Source organism: Carassius auratus, chromosome 28 (assembly GCF_003368295.1).
Source record: "Carassius auratus strain Wakin chromosome 28, ASM336829v1, whole genome shotgun sequence".
NCBI lineage: Eukaryota > Metazoa > Chordata > Actinopteri > Cypriniformes > Cyprinidae > Carassius > Carassius auratus.
Window position 1 is genome coordinate 2,578,884 of NC_039270.1, and position 24,203 is coordinate 2,603,086.

At 39.4% G+C, this 24,203-nt stretch overlaps 3 long non-coding RNA genes across 3 annotated transcripts; 2 read left to right on the top strand and 1 right to left on the bottom strand.

The window, feature by feature from the left end:
- The first annotated feature begins 704 nt into the window (after positions 1 to 704).
- LOC113047531 (uncharacterized) lies at positions 705 to 4,546 on the top strand. The gene is made up of 3 exons (XR_003276290.1): positions 705 to 726; positions 2,241 to 2,406; positions 4,401 to 4,546. It is a non-coding gene; the product is annotated as an uncharacterized LOC113047531 (long non-coding RNA).
- A 7,822-nt stretch (positions 4,547 to 12,368) lies between these two features.
- LOC113047513 (uncharacterized) lies at positions 12,369 to 13,689 on the bottom strand. Its single transcript, XR_003276267.1, has 3 exons — positions 13,542 to 13,689; positions 13,112 to 13,437; positions 12,369 to 12,834 (listed from the first exon to the last, which is right to left on the bottom strand). It is a non-coding gene; the product is annotated as an uncharacterized LOC113047513 (long non-coding RNA).
- Positions 13,690 to 15,626: 1,937 nt separating this feature from the next.
- Positions 15,627 to 23,664, top strand: LOC113047536 (uncharacterized). The gene is made up of 2 exons (XR_003276295.1): positions 15,627 to 16,056; positions 23,572 to 23,664. It is a non-coding gene; the product is annotated as an uncharacterized LOC113047536 (long non-coding RNA).
- The last annotated feature ends 539 nt before the right edge of the window (positions 23,665 to 24,203 follow it).

Consider the following 24,203-nt stretch of genomic DNA (forward strand, 5'->3'; position numbering starts at 1 on the left):
ATAGAAATGGTTTAGTGTCTTCGAAAAAGTCCGTTAGCATCTTAGCAGTTTTCAGGTAGGCTAACTATATAGATTGAGCTCTTGTTGATGAAACTCTGGGCTTTTAATCAAATCTTCGTGTGTGTATGATATATTTTGATAGCTCTGTGAATGTTTTGCTGGTGATTTGTCAGTATGTTATTGGAAAAGGCTGATTTACTGAATCGATGACGTCACTTACAGTGAGAGTGTAATCGGCTGAAATCAAGTTCACATGAGTTTTGATATTTCATGATAAACATATATTGATACAAATTGTTCTGTGATTTCAGGAGGACAGAAATAAACTCTACAGAACAGAAGTGAATCTCCAAGATTTCAACATTTCTGAAGGGAGATTACTGAACGTTACTGACTTAGAAATACAGGTGACCTGAAGAAGCTCATGAAATACATTAATATGCCTTTTTCAGAATACATTTCACCAATTGTAAGAAGTCCCTGATATCAAAACGTAAGTCTCACTCAACCTAAAACTAAAAATATAGATTCTGTTATTTTAAGATTATATTATTAGTAGTAGAATTTGTATATTACATATGTTATTATAATTGTTATATATTATTCTGTCTTTTATCTCCACTTCACCTCTACTCTAGCTTGTTAGCTTGTGTCTGTGTCAGCTTGTTTTGTTCCTGGACTCTTCAGTGATGATGAGCAGAGTCTGAGTGAACCTGCTGTCAGACAGTGAGTACCATGGGGTTTCAGTCAGGGCCTTCAGTAAACAAGTGTTAGATACCTGTACACATCTTACACATCTGTTACAGCTAACATAGCTGTATGTGTAATGCACATATTATGCCACACACAGGCTCTCAACAACAATGACGTCTGATCAACAACTTCAGCAGTAGGCTAGATTAGTGTGGGTTAAAGGGATAGTTCACCCCAAAATGAAAATTTGCTGTTAATTTACTTTCCCTCAGGTCTTCCAAGGTGTGGGTGACTTTTTGGTAACACTTTATAATAAAGTTCAGTTGTAAGTCACTTTTAAGTGATTAGTTAATGATGAACTAATCATTTACAAAACATTCATAAGCACTTAATAAGTGATATACTAATAATTTGTGTACTTTTTGTAAATTAATTTAAAAGTCATTTACAAGTAATTCGATTATGATTAACTATTTACAAAACATGACTGTGTGATTTAAATAAATGATTTTAATATTTTTATCTATGTTCTATAGATTAAGTTATAAATAATTTACAAGTGACATAAATATACATTCACTAATGATTAAGTAATATGCTATGATTTAAACATGTTTCATAAGCAATCTAAAAAAATAACATCATGAAAAAAATCAAACAGATCCTTAATGGTTAATAGTTAGTAGTTAATATATTATGAATCACTTATAAATCATTGAAAAGTCAACATTGTACTATTATCTCAATGAACATTATAAATCATTTACAAAGCTTTCTGCACCCCCCCCCCCAATCTAAAGTGTAAACTATTCATCAGTTGTAAATGTTTTACAAACTTTGTGGTTTCCAGTTGTGTGTGCGTGTATATATATATATATATATATATATATATATATATATATATATATATATATACACACACACATATATATATATATATATATATATATATATATATATATATATATATATATATATATACATACATACACACACACACACACACACACACACACACACACATATATATATATATATATATATATATATATATATATATATATATATATATACACACACCAACACACACACACACACAAAATCAACCAACCTGTAAACGGAAAGTTTACATTTACAACTGATGAGTAGTTTACACTTTAGATTGTGGGTGCAGAAAGCTTTGTAAGTTATTTATAACTTAATCTACAGAACATAGATAAAAATATTAACATCACTTATTAATCATCTATGAACACATAGTCATGTTTTGTAAATGATTAGTTTATCATTAGCTAATTACTTTTACTACATGGCTCTGTGGGTACTTGATTCTGATTGGTCAGTTGCGACATTCCAATGTATGTTATCCCTGGATAAAAACCTGTAAAATGTAATAACACAGGCTCATCCGGGTAACAGCAGTTGGTGCTGTACTCTTGCTTTAACTATTTTTTTCTTGGTGGAAGCTGTGCATTTGTTTAGCTAATAAAATATAAAAACTTTATTCAAAGTTGTGTACAATTGTTTAATTATGTCATCCTGGTTAGGGTTGGCCTGATTGACGATGCCATCGTCCATCGCCGATCACTGATAGACATCACGATGCTGCGCCGGCAAACAGCGTCATCAGCTCCAGTATCTCGCCCGTGCATTTGTTGTCATGCGACAGTTGTGAACGCGCTGACAGCCGGTTGCCCAGGCTATGGATTAAAGGTAATACTGTTGTGTTAATTTTCTCCTACATACCGATCATTTCGCTTCATTATACCTCAATGTATCACCAGGAGCCACCGGTATTGATTTGGTCTTGTTTTTTTTTTTTGTTTTTTTTTCTGGACATCCACACAGCACCACAGTATTATCAACTAGAGATCAACCGATAGTGGATTTTACCAATACTGATAGCTAGTTTGGACCACACTGGCCGATACCGATTTATAAACCAATAGTTTTTAAAATGAATACTGAACGAAATGGATACTGAATGAGAGCAGCGGTCTGCGGTTGTGCTGCGGGTTCCCGGGTTTGTGTCTGTTCTCAAACCATTCCATGTATTTCAACTGTAGAAAAGGTTGTTCCGAGCCGAAACTGACTTTCTTTCATATTTGTCGACCAATATACAGAAAACTACATCAGTATATCATCATAAACACAAACGTTTTTGTCTTACGTGAATGTAAACAGATGAACAGATGAGAAAGAAAAACAGACGTACAGTATTTTTGTTTAAAGAGACAACAGCCTAATAATCGCGCTGCCTGTCATTAATGTTAATCAAAGAACAAAAGAAAATCATTCACTGATCACGACTGAATATATTTAATAACTTTAATTGATTAAACTTTATTTTATTTATAAAAAGAAAACTATGCAGTGTTTTTAAACTTTTAATTACAGTTTCTGTACCTGAAATTTTGTTTAGTTGTATTTATGATATTGCTAATCGATTTGTTTGTTCATATCTTACTACTGACTGGTTACTTGTCTTTAACACTTTAATATTTTTATTAATTAATTGTTTTTGCTATGGTATTTTTAATTTTTTTTAAGCACAGGCAAAATTCCTCTTGCAGAGTTTTGTAAGCTGCTGATTTTTGCTCGTGTTATTCAGCTGCAACAGAATGCTTTGTAAAAAGACAGAAACATGTTTGACATCTAAATGTTTGACTTAATTTTTTTAGATTGGATTTTTTATCTTATTGGAATCGAAACTAAAAATCGATAAGCAGAATCGGAATTGGAATCGATAAAATTCAAACGATACCCAACCCTACACACCGAACGCATTACATCTTATTTGCTGCTATTTTAGAACAGTGCATGATTATCTAATCATGCGCAGTGTCTTTGAGAAGTCACAGTTATCACACACACCGGATGCGTCACATTCAATTCAAGCAGCGGTCTAAAACTGTTTATTTAATCACCAAACGGACATAAGTTTGCTTCAGGAATGAAATATGTGGCATATGTGTTTAAAGTTCAGTGTTTAAAAAAAAAGAGCAAACGGAAAGAAAACGCGCAATCTGCATTACAGCTTTCTATATGAAGCATACAGACTGTATTAGAGCCACAGAAAGACCAACGTTTTGCTGTAAAATGCACAATACATAATTTAAAAAGTAATCACGGCCAACAAAATAACATGTGCTTGGTGTTAACTGTAGTCACTTATTGCACTCATAGTTGCAATCTTTGAAATGGTGCATAAAAATGTTGCTGGCCTTCAGTTTAGGTGTAGGTCTTCCTTTCTCAGTTGTAGATCTTCATTTCTCAGTTATTCTCTTTTTTTCTGCAAAAGAGCACCTTAAAAAGCATTTTAGTAGATTGGCAACCAGGTCTGTAGGCTGTATTTTCTTTTCATTTAATTTCACTTTCGTACTTTGGAAATCCCTGACTAAAAGGGCAGTCTAATGCTGGGGGTAGCACTGGGCACGTCTCTAGACCCAGAGGTTGTGCTGTCATTGAATGTCAAAATTTGATTGGCTGATGATTCTGTCACTAATGCTTGTAACAAATCAGATGTGACTTCTTTCATCAAAAGGGTAGCACAATCTGTAGTGCTGGCCATAGACTTTTTTTAATGTAGGATATTCCAGGTCAACCTCAACTAAACTAATCACAAGCAATTTTTGAACATTACACAAATGTAAATGATAACTAAATAGTCTGTAAAAGCATTTTTCACACAATTTTGTTTTTTATAGGGCCAGAAGAGAAGGCCCTGCTGCCCCTGTCGGCCCACCGCTGCTGTCAGACAACATCTCCAAGATGCTATAAACTGCAGGACTAGTAAGTACAATCTTGAACATGCACAACTGTTTCATAAGTTTGGGAAGGTATGTTTTTTTTGTGTTTTTGAAAGTCTTTTATGGCAACCACAGTTTAATTTATGAAATGAATACAATTCACTACCATTTAAAATAATAGTTTTCTATTTGAATATATTTAGAGAAGTAATTTATTCCTGTGATGGTAAAGCTGGATTTTCAGCCATCATTACTCCAGTCTTCAGTGTCACGTGATCTTCAGAAATCATTCTTATATTCTGATTTGCTTCTGAAGAAACATTTCTGACTATTATCAGTGTTGAAAACAGCTGTGTTCCTTCACTTTTTCAGGATTCTTTGATGAATAAAGTTTTAAAACAGTACAGTGTTTGAAACAGAAATGTCTGTTTTAACTTTTGATAATTGATAAGACAGTGATAATAATTAAAAATGTTTATTGAGCAGCAAATCCGAATGATTTCTGAAGGATCATGATTTTACCCATGAGTTAAAGCAGCTGCAGGAAGGGTTCTTTTTCAGAGGAAAAAAGGTTTTCATTGAACTAGATTCTGTTATATGTGATACTCCTGCTAGAGCTTTTGTAAAAAACACGAAAGCTCACAATGGATACCATGGATGTGATAAGTGTTGCCAGCCAGGTGTTTATGTTAACAACAGAATGACATACTCCAGAAATGATTTTGTTTTACGGACTGATTCATCATTTTCAGACAGAGTTGATGAGGAGCATCATCATCATGGACCACATGGATTTTCTGGTCTAGATGTGGGCATGGTGTCTAGATTCCCTTTAGATTACATGCACCTTGTGTGTTTAGGTGTCACAAGGAGATTATTAAATATTTGGCTCAGGGGTCCTTTGACGTTTCGCTTGTCCTCCAGTCTTGTTGATCAGATTTCTCAAAGTCTAATTCAGATGCGTGCGTACATACCAGCTGAGTTTGCAAGGAAGCCGAGGTCTCTGCGAGAGCTAGACCGTTGGAAAGCTACTGAACTAAGACAGTTTCTGTTGTATACTGGCTCTGTTGCTCTGGCACCACATTTAGATTGTGATGTATATAATAACTTTATGTTATTGTATACTGGTATATGCATCCTTGTCAGTCCTCAGCTGTGTTCTATGTTTAACAATTATGCGAAAATGCTACTAACAACATTTGTAAGTCATTTTGGGGAGCTTTATGGAAAAGATGGCTTAGTGTATAATGTGCAAGGCTTGGTCCATTTGTCAGCTGATGCACAACTGCATGGTTCTTTAGACTCCATCTCAGCTTTTCCATATGAAAATTACCTCAATACACTGAAGAAGTTTGTGAGAAAGCCAGAATTTCCTCTTGCACAGATAATACGAAGGTTATCAGAGGTTGAAGACATCAGAACTGTTGAGCTCCCCTGTAAAGCTTTAAGAGGGCAACATTATGTTGGACCTGTTCCCGACGGCCTTCAAGCTACAGCACAATACAGGCAGCTGCAGACTGAACAGTAGGTCAATTAAAGTTTCCACTGGCGATAATGTTTTTGCTATAGACAAAGACATATGTGTTATCTATAACATTGTTCAGTCTGTCGAGGGCATATATGTAGTGTTTAAAGTTTTAACACAGATGGACAATTTCTACAACTATCCAATGAGCTCGGATTTTCTCAGAGTATTCATTGTCTCTCAACCAACAGGACCGTTTAGGGTAGCCAAAATATCACAGATCTCTCACAAGTGTGTGCTCCTTCCTTACAAAGATAGATTTGTTGTCATGCCCTTCTTGCACAGCCAAAGTTATAGTGCAGAGATGGATTAGTTCTAGGACAGCAACATTGTGATGGCCCAGATCCAGCACTCATCTAGCACGTATGGAATGGTGATCTGTTAACAGGCTTATTAAGGCTGAGATGACCCCATATTTAATATTAAGATAAGATTGTGTGGCTCAGATAAGGTCCATGTCTGGTTTATTCTTTGCTCTTTGCCTGCTATGGCCTGCTTGTGGCCCAGATCTGGAAAACAGGTGTGGATCACCCAAGGTCCGTCATTCAACACCAAATGCAAGCTAGCTCATCATTCCTTATGGGCTGGATCTGGGCCATCACAGTGTTGCTATGTGGGCAGGTGGGGCTGTAAAAGGTGAGGGTTAAGGGCAGAGTGGCGGGAGACAAAACAATTGATGCTGACTAAAGACTGACTTAACACTCAGAACTGACAAGAGCTGCTGTACTCCACAAAGGTTTCTGGAAACTTGTGGATTTTGACAATGTAAGGTTTTTGGATGACTCCTAAAGGACACAGTTTTGAGATTTGGTGAGTGTGTGATATTTGCTTTTTTCTATTTTAGAATTTATTTTGTGCATACTATTGTGCATCAGAGGAATTTTACCTTGTGATGCATTTTATGATAGCGATTATTATGCTGATCTGTACAGCAGCAATAATCACAGCGATCAGGATCATATAATGTAAGTACTGTACACGTACATTGTAAGTATCCACAATAAATAATAATAAAACTTATGTCACAACTAATTTCAGCAACCTAACTGAGACAACATTTTACATTAATTCACAAGTTTACACTCATCTACAATTAGAGGGGGTAAAGAGTTTGGCCCAGAACCCAGAGTACTCCCCCCGTAAAATATTATCATGATTTTGTTCCCCATATCATACAATGCCAATATTTATCTTGATATTAGTTTACCTACCATTTACGGGGAAGGAATTGTTTTTTTCCTTCCACATATTTGTGAGACCTTGAGAATGAATGTACACATGTAAACTTGTTGGTTTACAATTAAACTCCACAGAGTAGATAACTTTTAATTTAGTATTGTAGGATTTCTAGATGTGAGTGAGAGAATGATGGTGTTTGTTTGTCAATTCTCTGTTTACTCTACCGTGGTAGCTTTTCTAACCATGAAATTAAATTATTAGGAGTAACACTGGATTAGATGTGGTGTTCCTTGTGCATCTACAATTTTGAATCTTTACAGGAAAAGGCAGGCTATGCTGGTTATAACAGAATAAAAAAAAAACAAATATATTGATTGAAAGAAAATGTCAAAAGGAGTGTTTCAAATATTGTGTCTAATGGATAACTTTTTCAAATATGTAATAATTTCTGCAACAATTTCTTTTTTTTAGATGTTTCTACTCATCGAATTTACAGAAACAAAAACTGTCAACATTATATCCGAGTCGTGGTTTGAGGATGGTGTCACTTGGTGGCCAAATTATAAAAGTGATGAACGCATAAATAGAGCTATTCAAAAATGTGAAGAGCCAGGAGAAGACTGGAAAAAGTTTGATGTCGGAGTCCTCTCAAGAACTGGTAAGAATCTGATTTACAAACATAATTCAGGTGTTATGAAATACACCAACTCTGTAAACAAACAGATTTAAAATTATAATTATTAATGGTCTATTTCTGTCAAAATAGTCATTCATTTCTGCCATTAATTGAGGGATTTGGAACACCAGCCAAATATTTTGTCACATGTCATAGTTGTTGCTATAAGGAGATAGTAGTGTAGCACTGTAACCCCCCCCCCCCCACCCCCATGTACAAAATAATACAGTACAGTAGTACAGTAATTACTCAAGTGGTTGGATAATACTGCAAAATGGATTTGATAGTGTACTTTGTCTAAAGTGATGCATTTTTGACACAGTCATCATTTCCTGCATGCGAGTAATCATTTTTTTATTTGTCAATTTTGATCAGGTGATTACCTTAAAGAAAGAGACAAACTGAGGGCCTCACTGACCTGTAATACCTCTGAGTTACAAACAGATGATGAGGAAGACGTCATTAGGAAGAGAAAAATTAAGCCAAGGTTTCATATTCTAAAAGACTGACACATGCACCATTCGAAATTACATTTAGAAATATATTTGTTAACTATAGTGTGTTGTTGTCATAAGTACAGACTTTGATACAAAGTTGGTACTGAAATTTTAAAGAACCCGTTCAACAGTGCTCAAAATGTTAGAAGGAAAGGCTGTTATCGCCATATTTTTTCATTTTCATTACCGACTTGGAAGTCTTTTGACAACACTACTATAGAGCTAACATATTAGGTTGGGCAAACATCTTTTTTGCTATGGTGTAATTGGCTCTAATTATCAAAGCAAGCAATGGATTCTTTGTATAGTGACTATTGTGTCTTGCAGTACTAGAGATGTCAAGTGAAGTAAAGATTCCTAGTACAGGCTTAGTAGGCTAATTGAATATTTAGCTTGGTTGAGTATAAGCAGTTCTTACATTTTTAAATCAAGCTGTTGATATTTGATGCCCAAAAAATCTTTATGGTCCATTGTAATTTGTTTTTGTTTGCTAGGCAAATCTTTGGTGATACAGATTCTGACAGTGAGCCAGAGGGTGGTATAAAGAGGAGATACCACAATCTCTCCACTTGTCTACCACCACCTATTCCTCCACCTACTCCTGACATACCATCAACTGAAACCTGCCAGACTTCCATTAGACCTCTGCCAGATCTGAGGCAGACTGAATATTCTTCTTTCACTGGTACATTCCTGCGTTTCCATTAATTATTAATAAATTATTTTGTAATCAATGTTTTTGTTAATATCTAACTGTTTAGTTGTAACATTAACATAACAGTATTAAATCAAGTTACTTCTATGGGACTGATGCAGTTAATGTAACTTCATGAGCTCAGTGACTCATGACTCATACTTGAAGGATTTATTAGTATGATACTGAATATATGATGTGTTATTCACTTAAAAAAATCTAATTATTGTCATTTTCATGTTTCACAGCAGCACCACCTGTCCACTTTAATGCAGCTGGAATGCCTTCCAGTCCACTACGCCACTGCTCTGTTGGATATGTCCCCAATCTGATGCCTCTTGAAGATGGATATTATACAGTTAAAATAATTTATTTTGCTTAATCTTTGCTCATCAAAGTTATTACATATGGGCAAAAACTATGAGTTCATCTTTTCTCTCCCTGGTCTCAGTGCCTCCAGTTGCTACACCTACCTCTGACAGGCCATCAAGCTCTATGGGCCACATCTCTGCCATGCCTCAAATGTCAAAGGAGCATTCCTTCAGGCCCACGTTTAGACTGGGGAAGATGGGCACTGGACCTATTCCTTGCTCTGGTAAAATCCTTTAAATATAAAACATTCTACAATTTTTCTAATTATATATATTAAGAAAACTTTGTATTTTTGGTCTTTAAATGCTTTCTTAACTCTTTTTGTAGCTGCACAGCTGCACATTCTAACATTGTTAGAAAATGTTAAGGAACAGCAAACACAGCTTGCCTTTGCTGTCAGTAATCTTGCTGCACGACTGGGGACAGAAAATCCTGTGGCTGAAATGCCATGACATGCCTCACAATATCAGTGTTCCACTGTCCACTATGCCTGAAGTTGAGGAGCTGGAGGAGTGGCTTAAAGATTCAAGAAACGCACGGGCTAAACAAAACATAGTGTGTCTTTTATTATTTTATTATTATTATTATTATTATTATTATTAATGCTACTTCACAATTGTTGTACAAATTTATTCTGTGCTTATAAAGTATTCACTGCTCTCATCTATATTTTCAGTTCATTAATCAAAACAGAAAATAGAATTATACAGTTTTATATAATGTATGTTTGTCTTTTCAGATATCTGCTCTGGGTGCTGTTGGAGGACAAAACACCAAAAGAATCACCTGGAACATACTTCATAGGCTTTTCTCAGATTCAGTAGCTAAAAAAATTAACTGGAAAGGAGTCAATGGGAAGAAGTGTTTCAAAGAAATGCACACAAGAAGTTTGTTGATCAGTAAGTATAATACGATACCAAGAAGCTGAGTGTTAAGAGTATTTCATAAACCATCTCCACAACCTAAATAATATTTATGGCTAAGATATTACTATTTCTTAAAATTAATTTCTAGGAATGGTTCACCCCAAATGTTTAATTTTCTGTTAATTTACTCACTCTCGGGCTATTCAAAATATAGGTGTCTTTTTTTTCTTCTGTTGAACCGTAAAGATGTTTAAATGAAGCTGTGGTCCTCTGTAATTCTTATAATGGAAGTCAATGCTACCGTCACTTTGAGAGTCATACATATACCAGCAAATTAATAAAACCCTCAATGCATCATCAGGAGTATTGGATTTGTTTTGCCGGTATATGTTTCCCTTTAAATGAATATTTAAATCGTTGATATACCCATTTATCCCTTAATTGATGGACAATGTATAACTGAAGAACTATCATTTAGGAGCTTAGTAGTCTGGGGAAGTTTGAGATGTTTATTGCACATATTTTGTTTTTCAACAGGAGCTGTAAGGAGTAACCCGTCCTCTACTGGAGCAGCAGATACTGACATCGATTCTTACGCTATCCGTTGGTTCAATCTTGCCTCTGACCGTGGCGGCGGCCGGAAAGAACGTGAAAGAGCCAAAGAGGCATTAACTGAGGTAAATTTCAGATATAAACAGCATAAGAGGCTTTCGCATTTTACTAGCCATCAGGGTGGTTTCCCGAGAACTAATGGTCACCTTATCCTGGGTACACACCAAAATATTCTTTACATTTTATATGATTTTCAAAATGTAATAGACCACATTTTCATCTCGCTTTCTGATTGGATATTGTTTAGTTTCACATGATAATCTCCAGAGCGTGCATTGTGTTTGTCCTCGGGGTTCCCCCCACACATCAGGATTTCTGATCATAAATATTAAACATGTTGAATATTTATGATTCGCGGGTCCAACATTCTTCCGATCAGGTTTGGACACAATTAACACACCTCACACCAAGAGAAAATATGATAAGATAATCTGTAGAACCATCAAGATAATCAGGACATAGCTAGGATTGTCGGAAGGGGGATATCAGCCCAAAATCAGCCTGATTATCTTTTTGTGTGTACCTAGCATTAGGAATGCTGGATCCATCTATCAGTTAAGCCTTCGCTGAAGACAACATGTATTTCACATGTTAATCATTGTCTGTGACTGTCTCTGAACAGTGCTTCAATAGATCTCAACAAAACTAACAGCTTTCTTCTTGGTCTTTTGTTTGCAGATACCTCATGGGAATTAAATCGCACATGTGAATGGGTTTGTTGTTCCATGGCTTTGCTACCCGTTCTGTTTGGTTCATGATGGGTCTGCGGTTCATAATATGAACATTTTTTTGATGCAGCTTTTTGCTGCCTCTTTTCTACTCAAGAAAGAAGACCAACATATCTTTTTGTCACTTGTTTCCCTGACTTCTATTATTACCATTCTGTTTATTTTTATAATTTCTGTCATCTTTCTATGTCATGTTTATTTGTACTTCATTATTATAAAGCGACCTTGAGTTGTATGAAATGTGCTATATAAAATAAACATAGCATTATTATTATTATTATTTACCACTGTTTTAATCTTTTGTTTCCAATTTGTTTTTGTTTTTTTGTTTTTTTGAATGCATGATTATTGTGAAGTAGTGGCTGTGATTTAGTGCTAACACTAATTTATCAGGTTGTATTTTAGTGTAAAAAGGTGTTCTAAATTAATTGTCTATCTAAAGTAGTACTTTCAACATTTAATTGCCTGAGCATTTCATGTTAAAACCTAAAGAAAAATATTCAGTGGCATAAGACCATAAGAGATTAGATAATATATATGACAAGATTCTTTTAATTCTAGATACTGTATGTATACTACTTTAGAGAGAGAGAGAGAGCATGTGTGTGTGTGTGGGGGGGGGGATGTACAGTCTACAATATGAGCTGGCCCTGATCCGGCATGATTCTGGACCAGATCCAAAACAGAACTGGACCTGATCTGGCCCGCATTTGGGCCAAATTGCCATAAAGGAATCCGGGGTTGGCCCAGTTCTGGCCCATCCTAGAGACACTGCAAAACATCAAACAAGAGGAACCAGTGACAATAGGTTTATTTTGTGGCACAAGTAAACCTACATCCCTAGCTGAGTACCTTCAAGAATTCATCTCTGAAGTAAATGAATTAGCTAAAGGATTTGAATTCGATGGAGTGATGTTCAATTTAATACTCTCTTCGATGGTCTGTGATGCACCTGCCCATGCATTCCTGAAAAATGTTAAAGGTCACACAGGCTATCACGGATGTGAAAAATGCACACAGGATGGTTTGTACCTAGAAAACAGAATGACATTTCCAAGAACTGACATGCCTTTAAGAACTAATGAGAGCTTCAGAAATAAGACAGATGCTGATCATCATCACGGTCCATCACCTCTTGAAGAAACATCCCTAAACATGGTCTTTGGTTTTCCCCTCGACTACATGCACCATCATGAGACAGCTTCTTCTCTTGTGGCTGAAGATGGGTCCTCTGACTTGTAGGCTGTCAGGATTTCAAATAAACACATTGTCAGAAAGACTGTTAAATGCTCGGAGAAGTGTGCCCATGGAGTTTGCAATGAAACCAAGGGCACTGAGAGAAATTGATAGGTGGAAGGCAACAGAGTTTAGGCAGTTTTTACTGTATACCGGACCTGTCATGATGAAAGATCTCCTTAACACACAGGTGTACAAAAATTTCTTGCTACTTTTTGTGGGAATCTTCATCCCGTGCAACAACAGTTTGATTGAAGACTACTGTGATTATGCCAATGACTTACTGGTGCTCGTTGTCTCTCACTTTGGTCAACTGTATGGTCCACAATTCTTGTCCTACAATGCACTCTGCCTTGTACATCTTGCAGATGATGCGAAAAAGCATGGTGTCCTTGACAACTTCAGTGCTTTCAAGTATGAGAATCACCTAAACAAACTCAAAAGACTTCTGAGGAAACCAACATGCCCACTCAGTCAAATAATAAAAAGACTCAGAAATGCAAAACCAGGCCACATCTGCTCAAAAAACCACATGCGACTGGTCCTCTTCCTGCATCCTGCATCCTTCCATGATGCACAATATAAAGAGTTGAGAACAAGCCAACACACTCTGAAATTGGATAAGGCAAACAGTCACGTTTGCATTGGCGGCAAAGTTGCTAAGCTGCAAAACATAATTTCATTAAGGGATGAAATTTATGTTGCTTACAATACCTTCAACCACCAGGAATCCTTTTTTGACTATCCACTGCCATCCTCTACACTTGGCATTCATTTAGTGGATGACCTCTCAACAACAGTTGATATCTGAAAAAAGGTTGATTACTAGAAAAGGTGGTATCCTCACAATTATATTCCTTCTTAGAGAAAAATGGTATATGTGAGGATTTCCAGTCAGGATTTAGACCGTATCATAGTACTGAGATGATCTGCTCTTATCATCTGATCGTGGGTGTATCTCTCTATTAGTTTTATTGGATCTTAGTGCTGCATTTGACACAATTGACCACAACATTCTTTTGCCACTTTGTTGGCATCAGTTGAAGTGCATTAGCATGGTTTAAATCGTACTTATATGACCGCCATCAGTTCGTAGCAGTGAATGAAGATGTATCATATCGATCACAAGTGCAGTATGGAGTACCTCAAGGCTCAGTACTAGGGCCGCTACTCTTCACGCTTTATATGTTACCCTTGGAAGATATCATCAGGAAACATGGTGTTAGCTTTCACTGTTATGCTGATGATACTCAGCTCTATATTTCCTCGCAGCCCGGTGAAACACACCAATTTGAAAAACTAATGGAATGCATAGTCGATATAACAAATTGGATGACGATTAATTTCTTACTGCTAAATTCAGAAAAAACAGAGGTGTTAATTATAGGGCCTAAAAACTCTGCTTGTAATAACCTAGAACACTGTCTAAGACTTGATGGTTGCTCTGTCAATTCTTCGTCATCAGTTAGGAACCTAGGTGTGCTATTTGATCGCAATCTTTCCTTAGAAAGCCACGTTTCTAGCATTTGTAAAATTGCATTTTTCCATCTCAAAAATATATCTAAATTACGGCCTTTGCTCTCAATGTCAAATGCAGAAATGTTAATCCATGCATTTATGACTTCAAGATTAGATTATTGTAATGCTTTATTGGGTGGTTGTTCTGCACGCTTGGTAAACAAACTACAGCTAGTCCAAAATGCAGCAGCAAGAGTTCTTACTAGAACCAGGAAGTATGACCATATTAGCCCGGTCCTGTCCACACTGCACTGGCTCCCTATCAAACATCGTATAGATTTTAAAATATTGCTTATTACTTATAAAGCCCTGAATGGTTTAGCACCTCAGTATTTGAATGAGCTCCTTTTATATTATACTCCTCTATGTCCGCTACGTTCTCAAAACTCAGGCAATTTGATAATACCTAGAATATCAAAATCAACTGCGGGCAGCAGATCCTTTTCCTATTTGGCGCCTAAACTCTGGAATAACCTACCTAACATTGTTCGGGAGGCAGACACACTCTTGCAGTTTAAATCTAGATTAAAGACCCATCTCTTTAACCTGGCATACACATAACATACTAATATGCTTTTAATATCCAAATCCATTAAAGGATTTTTAGGCTGCATTAATTAGGTAAACCGAAACCGGAAACACTTCACATAACACCGTACTTTCTACATCATTAGAAGAATGGCATCTACGCTAATATTTGTCTGTTTCTCTCTTGTTCCGAGGTCACCGTGGCCACCAGATCCAGTCTGTATCCAGATCAGAGGGTCACTGCAGTCACCCGGATCCAGTACGTATCCAGACCAGATGGTGGATCAGCACCTAGAAAGGACCTCTACTGCCCTGAAAGACAGTGGAGACCAGGACAACTACAGATCCCCTGTAAAGACCTTGTCTCAGAGGACCACCAGGACAAGACCACAGGAAACAGATGATTCTTCTGCACAATCTGACTTTGCTGCAGCCTGGAATTGAACTACTGGTTTCGTCTGGTCAGAGGAGAGAACTGGCCCCCCAACTGAGCCTGGTTTCTCCCAAGGTTTTTTTCTCCATTCTGTCACCGATGGAGTTTCGGTTCCTTGCCGCTGTCGCCTCTGGCTTGCTTAGTTGGGGTCACTTCTACTACAGCGATATCATTGAATTGATTGCAAATAAATGCACAGACACTATTTAAACTGAACAGAGATGACATCACTGCATTCAATGATGAACTGCCTTTAACTATCATTTTGCATTATTGAGACACTGTTTTCCTAATGAATGTTGTTCAGTGCTTTGACGCAATGTATTTTGTTTAAAGCACTATATAAATAAGTGATTGATTGATTGATTGATTCTGCAAGTTTGAGGAAATAGAGAGTAAAATTTTTCTTGTCCCCTATCACAATCAATTCGTTTCAATTCCTCTTCTACATACGGAGTAATTCTTTATCAGCACTTTTTGTTTCATAGTTCATGCATTTGAAATAAAATGTTCAAAATTAAGTTTCATTTAAGAGTTAATAAAAAATACGAGTTTCAGGCTTGCAAAAAAAAAAAAAAATGTACCTAATCGTGGAGTTTGAGGGAGAAGGGACGACTGGACCAGCTGCCAAGTCCTGGTGGCCACCATATAAAGATCTTGACAGGTTGCTGAAGAGTGTTAGGACAATGGAGGCACCACAGCCAGAAAAAGGGTGGACCAGACATAGAGCAAGAATCCTGCATGAGTCTGGTAAGAGTAAATGATGCTGTAAATTAAACAATGATTTTCCCCAGATTACCTGTAGTGATCGACCGATATATCACCAAGGCCAATTTTTCAAATATCGGCATCAGCTGATAAGTTATTCTGCTTGGCTGATGTGTTCGAGGCGGGACTTTTATTTTGATGGCACTGAGAATGAGAGCACCAGAGCACAATTCAATTCAAGTTTATTTGTACAACGCTTTTTACGATTCAAATCATTGCAAAGCAACTTTACAGAAAATTAAGTTTCTAAAATATTTAGTAGTAGCTTTTCAGTGATGACTGTCAGTTTATGTGCATACGGTAGAAAAATCGGAAAAATCAATAGAAGACATAAACAAACAGCAATTATGCAATCAAACTTATACCAAAATGTGGAAGTTCTGTATGTTGTCTCTGGGTTAGCATCATCTGCAGTCCTCTGAGGGTCAGCATCATCTCTTCTCAGGTGTTCTGGATCCAGACTGGAGCTTGTGTAAATCCTAGTTACCACGGGATGAAGATCCCAGCAGAAACAGAGACATCATTAGCATAGCTGCTGTTCCAGCCAAGTAAAATTAATTAGTTTATCCCAAGCTAAAAAATAATAATACGCATTTGCTCCGATATAAATGCAGTCCAAAATTATAAGATGCATTATTTGAATGCTTGGCCAAAGAGGTGCGTTTTTAATCTAGATTTAAACAGAGACAGTGTGTCTGAAACCCGGACATTATCAGGATCTTGTGTTCTGCAGTGAGGACCATCTCCACAAACTTTCCAGATTACCAATGTTTACTTTCTTTGTTTCTATATTTTTAATAATTTCTTTATTTGAGAAAAATACTGAAATAGAATTACAGAATCAGGAAGTTATCATCTAAAGTATATTTATTTTACACTTTTATTTTGAATACAATTCATTTTCAAATCATTTCAAGTTTCTCAAACATAAAAAAAAAAAAAAAAAAAAAAAAAATATATATATATATATATATATATATATATATATATATATATATATATATATATATATATATATATAATTAAAATAAAAATACACACGTACACATACATATAAACACACACACACACACACATATTTATATATATATATACATATTAGTGGTGGGCATAGATTCATTTTTTTAATCTAGATTAATCTCACTGTGATCTTGAAATTAATCTAGATGAATCTAGATTAAAATGGCTCATTCAAATTCTGCCGAAGGCATTCAGAATATGTGTGTTACCCAAATAAAATTGACAAACATTAAGTGTCACGGAACGCTCGACAACGCCTCCTCCTGGTTTCACCAGATCCCTCTCTCCTGCGTATTAGGACTGCCTATTACTCACCTGCTCATTATCTCCTGATTAATCTCCTTAGCTTTGCATTATATTCACCTGTGTATCCTTAGCTCCCCTTTATCTGGACTGCTCTGCTGTTAGTTCATTTGTGAAGTCTTGATTTACCCTACTCTGCCTCTAGATTGTATCTCGTGTTTGTTCTTGTGATTTTGACTTGGAATCTGATCTCGATTGTGAACCTAAGCTGCCTGCCCTTTGACCCACGCCTGTTTAAGTTACGATTCTTGGATTGCCCTTACCTGTGTTAATAAAATACTGCAGATGGATCCGACAGTCTCAGCCTCTTCGTCACAGAAGACTTCACCGAAACAGGATCCAGCAGATTTCCATCGACTGGCCTCTGAGGTATCCTCTCAAGCTAATGTGCTGGCCGCCCATCAGCAGCAGCTGGTCAAATTAACAGCTCTTACCAAGGAGCTTGTGAGATCTGTCCGAGCCCTATCCTCGCCGAGCACGGCTGAGAATCAAGCTCCGAGTACCGCTGCATCCGCTCCCGTTACACCTGCCGTGAGTAACAATACAAACCAGCCTAAATTATCCCTTCCTGACAAATTTGATGGCTCACCTTCTGCCTGTAAGGGATTTTTGTTGCAGTGCAGTTTGTATTTTAACCAGCAGACACAGTCCTACTCCACTGATGAGAGCCGCGTTTCCTTCATATGCTCACTACTCACCGGCCGAGCTCTGGAATGGGCTACTGCACTCTGGTATGGAGGTCAGCTATCTTTCCCCTCTTATGATGAGTTCTTAACCCAATTTAGAGAGGTGTTTGAACATTCAGTGGGAGGAAAGGACCCAGGAGAACTACTGCTCATGTTACGTCAGGGTAATTCCACCGCAGCGGACTACACACTCTCTTTTCGGACCCTCGCAGCTCAAGCTGGATGGGAGGAGGAACCTCTTAGGCTCCTGTACCGCAAGGGACTCAACTCGGACCTCCAGGGAGAGCTGGCATGCCGCGACGATGGTAAATCCTTGAATCAAATCATGGAGCTCGCCATCCGCCTTGACAACTTGATTCGCTCCCGACGCACACCTCTCAGGTCCAGTTTCTTTGAGTGCGCTTCCCCCAGCACGGAGTCGGAGCCCATGCAGATTGGTTACACGCGCCTCTCTACGGCGGAGCGGGAGAGGAGACTCCGTAATCATCTTTGCATGTACTGCGGAGAGGCAGGACATCTGAGAGCTACCTGTCCAGTTAATCCAACACTCAGGAATTCTGCTGCGGTGAGTTCTAATCACTCTTCTAAATTATTCTCTGTGGATAGTTCTTTGAAGTTTAACGGACAAACTTTAAACGTAAAGGCCTTGATTGACTCTGGAGCTGCTGGAAATTTTATCGACCTTGCATTTGCCAGAACTCATCATGTTTCTCTCCTCGCATGTGAGTCTGGTGTGACCGTGGAAGCACTGGATGGACGCCCCCTGGGGACTGGAGGGGTGCATTACACCACGCAACCCCTCACGCTCAGCTTCGGGACACAGCATTCTGAAACTATCCAGTTCTTCACTATTCACTCACTTGGGCATCCTATAATCTTGGGGCTGCCATGGCTAGAGAGACACAACCCCCAAATTTCCTGGTCAGAAGGGAGAATATCCCGGTGGTCCGCATTCTGTCAGATCAACTGTATGGCTGCTGTCCAAGGTTCTGAACTCCACAGCGCTTCCTTCCCTCAAGGGAGTGGATTTTCAGAGGATTCCTTATGAATACCACGATCTAGCTCTGGCTTTCAGCGAAACCGAGGCCTCTCATCTTCCGGCTCACCGTGCCGGCGACTGTGCCATTGAGCTTTTGCCTGGGGCTGTACCTCCACGGGGAAGAGTTTATCCGCTGTCACAACCTGAAACAGAAGCCATGAGGGCGTACATTGAAGAACAGCTGGCTAAAGGTTTCATCACTACCTCTACATCTACGGCTTCAGCCGGATTCTTTTTCGTTAAGAAGAAGGAAGGGGGTCTTCGGCCGTGCATCGACTATCGTGGCCTAAATGCAGTAACAGTGAAGTACCGCTATCCTCTCCCGCTAGTCCCAGCAGCCCTAGAGATGCTTCGTACTGCCCGCTACTTTACCAAGCTGGATTTAAGGAACGCATACAACCTGATTCACATACGGAGTGGTGACGAATGGAAGACTGCATTTTCTACTACATCCGGACACTACGAATATCGGGTAATGCCGTTCGGCCTGTCTAACAGTCCTTCAGTTTTTCAAGCCTTTGTAAATGAAATTTTCCGGGACATGTTACATCAGAGAGTTATTGTCTACATTGATGACATTTTGATTTATTCTGATTCCCTTGAGGAGCATGTCCAAGATGTTCGTGCGGTCCTCAAGCGCCTGATTGATAACCAGCTCTATGCCAAGCTCTCCAAGTGCGAGTTCCACCAGACACGTATCTCCTTTCTGGGCTATATTATCAGTGCGGACGAAGTTTTGATGGATGACAGCAAGGTCAGAGCCGTGGTGAAGTGGCCCCAACCTTCCTCTGTTAAGGAGCTGCAACGCTTTTTGGGCTTCGCCAACTTTTACCGCAGATTCATCCGCAACTTCAGTGTAATTGCATCTCCCCTCACATCTCTGCTTCGAGGAGGGGGTAAATATTTTAAGTGGACAACGGAGAGCGCTGCGGCCTTTGCTCAGCTCAAGGAAAGATTCACTTCTGCTCCTATTCTCCATCACCCGGAATCCTGAAAGGGAGTTTATAATTGAAGTGGATGCATCTAACACAGGAGTGGGGGCTGTGCTGTCTCAGCGGTATGGTAACCCTGCGAAAATGTTCCCGTGCGCCTTTTATTCCCGCAAACTCAACTCTGCAGAACGCAATTATGACGTGGGTGATCGCGAACTCCTGGCAATGAAGAACGCCTTTGAGGAGTGGAGGCACTGGCTGGAGGGAGCTCGTCAGCCTTTTACAGTGCTCACTGATCACAGGAATCTGGAGTACATCAGGTCAGCTAAGCGTTTGAATGCTCGCCAGGCTCGCTGGTCTCTGTTCTTTTCCAGATTCAATTTTAAGATTACCTACAGGCCGGGCTCCCAGAACGGCAAAGCAGATGCCCTGTCCCGACAGTTTGATAGTCCCAGTGAAGAATCTGAACCTGAGCCCATGATTTCCCCTGCACTAATCGTGGCACCTGTCCAGTGGGACATAATCTCTGAGATCACGGCGTCTCTACGTAATCATCCCGCTCCGCCAGAATGTCCCGCCGACCGCCTCTTCGTTCCGTCTCGGCTCCGCCACCGTGTGCTTCAGTGGGTTCACTGCACCCCTAGCGCTGGTCATCCTGGTATCGCGGCCACCACACAGTTGGTTTCCAATTGCTTTTGGTGGGATTCACTCCAGTCTGATATCATAAAATGTATTCATCAATGCTCCGTTTGTAACACTGTAAAATCCTCCCATCTCAAACCCGCTGGATTATTACAACCTCTGCCAGTACCACAGCGCCCCTGGTCGCACATCGCAGTGGATTTTGTTACGGACCTGCCTCCATCCCAGGGATTTACGACCATCCTCTCCGTGGTGGACCGCTTCTCTAAGTCCTGCCGTTTTATACCCCTGACTGGCCTGCCCACAGCCTTACAGACAGCCGAGGCTCTTCTCAACCATGTGTTCCGTCTCTTTGGTCTGCCCGAAGACATTGTCACTGACCGCGGGCCTCAGTTTACCTCCCGTGTCTGGAGAGAATTGTGTTCCAAGCTCAATATCAATGTCAGTGTAACTTCTGGTTACCATCCCCAGGCCAATGGGCAGGTTGAACGTCTAAACCAGGATTTGATTCGATTTCTAAGAACTTACTGCCACCAGAATCAGCAGGACTGGAGTCGCTTCCTGGCCTGGGCGGAGTATGCCCAGAATTCCCTGTTAAAACCTGCCACTGGTCTAACGCCTTTTCAATGTGTCTTAGGTTTCCAACCTCCCCTCTTCCCGTGGGCCGGGGAGCCCTCCGACCTCCCAGCAGTAGATGCATGGCTCCGACGCAGCGAGGCCACCTGGGACGCTGCTCATGTTCACTTGCAGCGCGCCATTCGCCGTTACCAGCATCAGGCAGATTGGAGGAGGCGTGGGGGTCCCAGTTACCGACCCGGCCAGTGGGTGTGGCTCTCTGCCCGAGATCTCCGTCTCAAGCTCCCAAGCAGGAAACTATCTCCTCGTTTCGTCGGGCCATTTAAGATTCTACGTCAGATAACACCAGTTTCTTTTCGTTTGGCTCTTCCTGCTCACTACAAGATCTCACCCACATTTCATGTGTCCCTTTTCAGACCCGCTGTCGCCCCCAGGAGAGAGAGGAACCGGGAGGAGGTCGCTCCTGTGCAGACTCCCCCCATTGAGGTGGATGGCGCGGAGGCTTTCCGGGTGCGAGAGATCCTGGACTCCAGACGTCACGGTGGGGTGTTGCAGTACTTTATCGACTGGGAGGGGTACGGTCCCGAGGAGCGTTCCTGGGTCAGGTCTCAGGACATCCTGGATCCCACATTAACTGCGGCTTTTCACCGAGACCATCCAGATCGACCTGCTCCTAGACCCCGTGGTAGACCCCGCCGTCAGCCAGGTCCTCGCTTCCGGAGCCGCTCGCAGGGGGGGGGCTCTGTCACGGAACGCTCGACAACGCCTCCTACTGGTTTCACCAGATCCCTCTCTCCTGCGTATTAGGACTGCCTATTACTCACCTGCTCATTATCTCCTGATTAATCTCCTTAGCTTTGCATTATATTCACCTGTGTATCCTTAGCTCCCCTTTATCTGGACTGCTCTGCTGTTAGTTCATTTGTGAAGTCTTGATTTACCCTACTCTGCCTCTAGATTGTATCTCGTGTTTGTTTTTGTGATTTTGACTTGGAATCTGATCTCGATTGTGAACCTAAGCTGCCTGCCCTTTGACCCACGCCTGTTTAAGTTACGATTCTTGGATTGCCCTTACCTGTGTTAATAAAATACTGCAGATGGATCCGACAGTCTCAGCCTCTTCGTCACATTAAGTCTTTGAGAAGGGGTTTATCAAGCTAGGTGGTGCAATCAAACCTACATTTATTCAGACGCCTTCAACATTTCTCACATTATTACGGTTTTGCTATATATATCAAAAATTATATCTGGTGTCTGAATAATTTTTGGTTTGACTGTTAAAACTACAAACTAATTCAGTCAAGAGCAGTGAGTGATTTTCATTTTCATTTTCTTGGATTAACATTACAGCAGCCAGTCGCTAAATTAGGCACGGTCACTTTAAGAGATGAGGAATGCATCCGATATAATACACATCCCATTTTTTTCCTCAACTGTTTGCTTTCACTTAAGAAATAACTGACAGTTTTTTCGAGTATAATTTCCAAGGTGGATATTTTGACATATTTTGTATGTATTTGTCGGCACTAGAGCAAAAATAAGCAAATTCGATGTTCAAGTGTTTTGAGACGCCTTTCTCTTCGCAGAAGAGAGCTCGGTTCAGTGTCGTTGTCCATGATACGCGGCTCTCACTCTCTCTCTCTCTGCGTCACCGAACACAGCGCGCGAGTAACCAGCTACTCTGTTCAGCTTTTCTGCGTCTTGTGTTTGGATGCTTTAATGTTTAAATCGACAAGCGGTAAGGGTTAAAAACGTGAAAAAGATTAGCTTTCGTGACGATGCGCAGCAATGGCCCGTCAACTGTCCTGAGCATCTTTTTAGGCTGGCCTCAGTAGGTTATATAAAATATCAAGGTGAAAGTCATAGCTTGCTTAGTATAGACCCAGCTCCCAACCCAACTTTGAGAATAGATTAACGGCGATATTTTTTTTATCGCCTGATAAGAGTCTTGCGTTAACGCAGCACGTTAACGCCGATAACGGCCCACCACTAATACATATATATATACACACATACATATATATATATATATATATATACATATATATATATATATATATATATATATATATATATATATACACACACACATATATACAATATATATATACACACACACTTTATATCGGCCATCCTGATATCTTGAGATATCGGCAGTCAAAAAAATATCGGTCGACCACTAATTACCTGTTTTTCATTTTTCAGAATCTTTGCACATAATTTATATACACTGTAAAACATGATCTCATATAGCTTTAATAAACAAAAATGAAGCCGTACCTGCATTTCTTGTTTTCAGCATCATTTCAGAATGTAGCCAACAATTGGAAGAAGGCCAGCTATACTTCTGACATAAACTCAGAACCTGAAATTGCTGGAAAAAGGATTCCCAGGTAGGTCCTCGCAAAAAGACAAAAGAAATGATTTAACAAATGAAAATGGCATCATTTGCCTTCATGTGTCATCTGTTTAATACTATGAGGCCGTTGAATGCTTGAATCTGATTAGCTGATTGGTTTTTGTTAGTCCTGTAATTTGTTACAGGAGAGAGCTGCCTGGAACTACGTTCGCCGTGCGTTTCACAGACAATAATTACACACCTCACAATGTTCGTCAGCCAATCAGATTCAAGCATTCAACACCCCAGTAGTATAAATGTTTTAAGGGAGGCCTTAAAGGGAGCGTTCACCCAAAAATGTCTCACCCTCATGTCATTCCAAAACATCAAGACCTCCGTTCATCTTTGGAACACAAATTAAGATATTATTGATAAAATACCCCATAGACATCAATGCCACTACCATCTCAGGAAGGTATTAAAGTCATTGTTAAAACAGTGCTTTTTTTTTTTTTGTCAAAATGCTGGCTCCTGCATCAGCACCTCTCATGAATGCATGTCAGAAACTGACACAGAAAAAAAATTACTGCTGA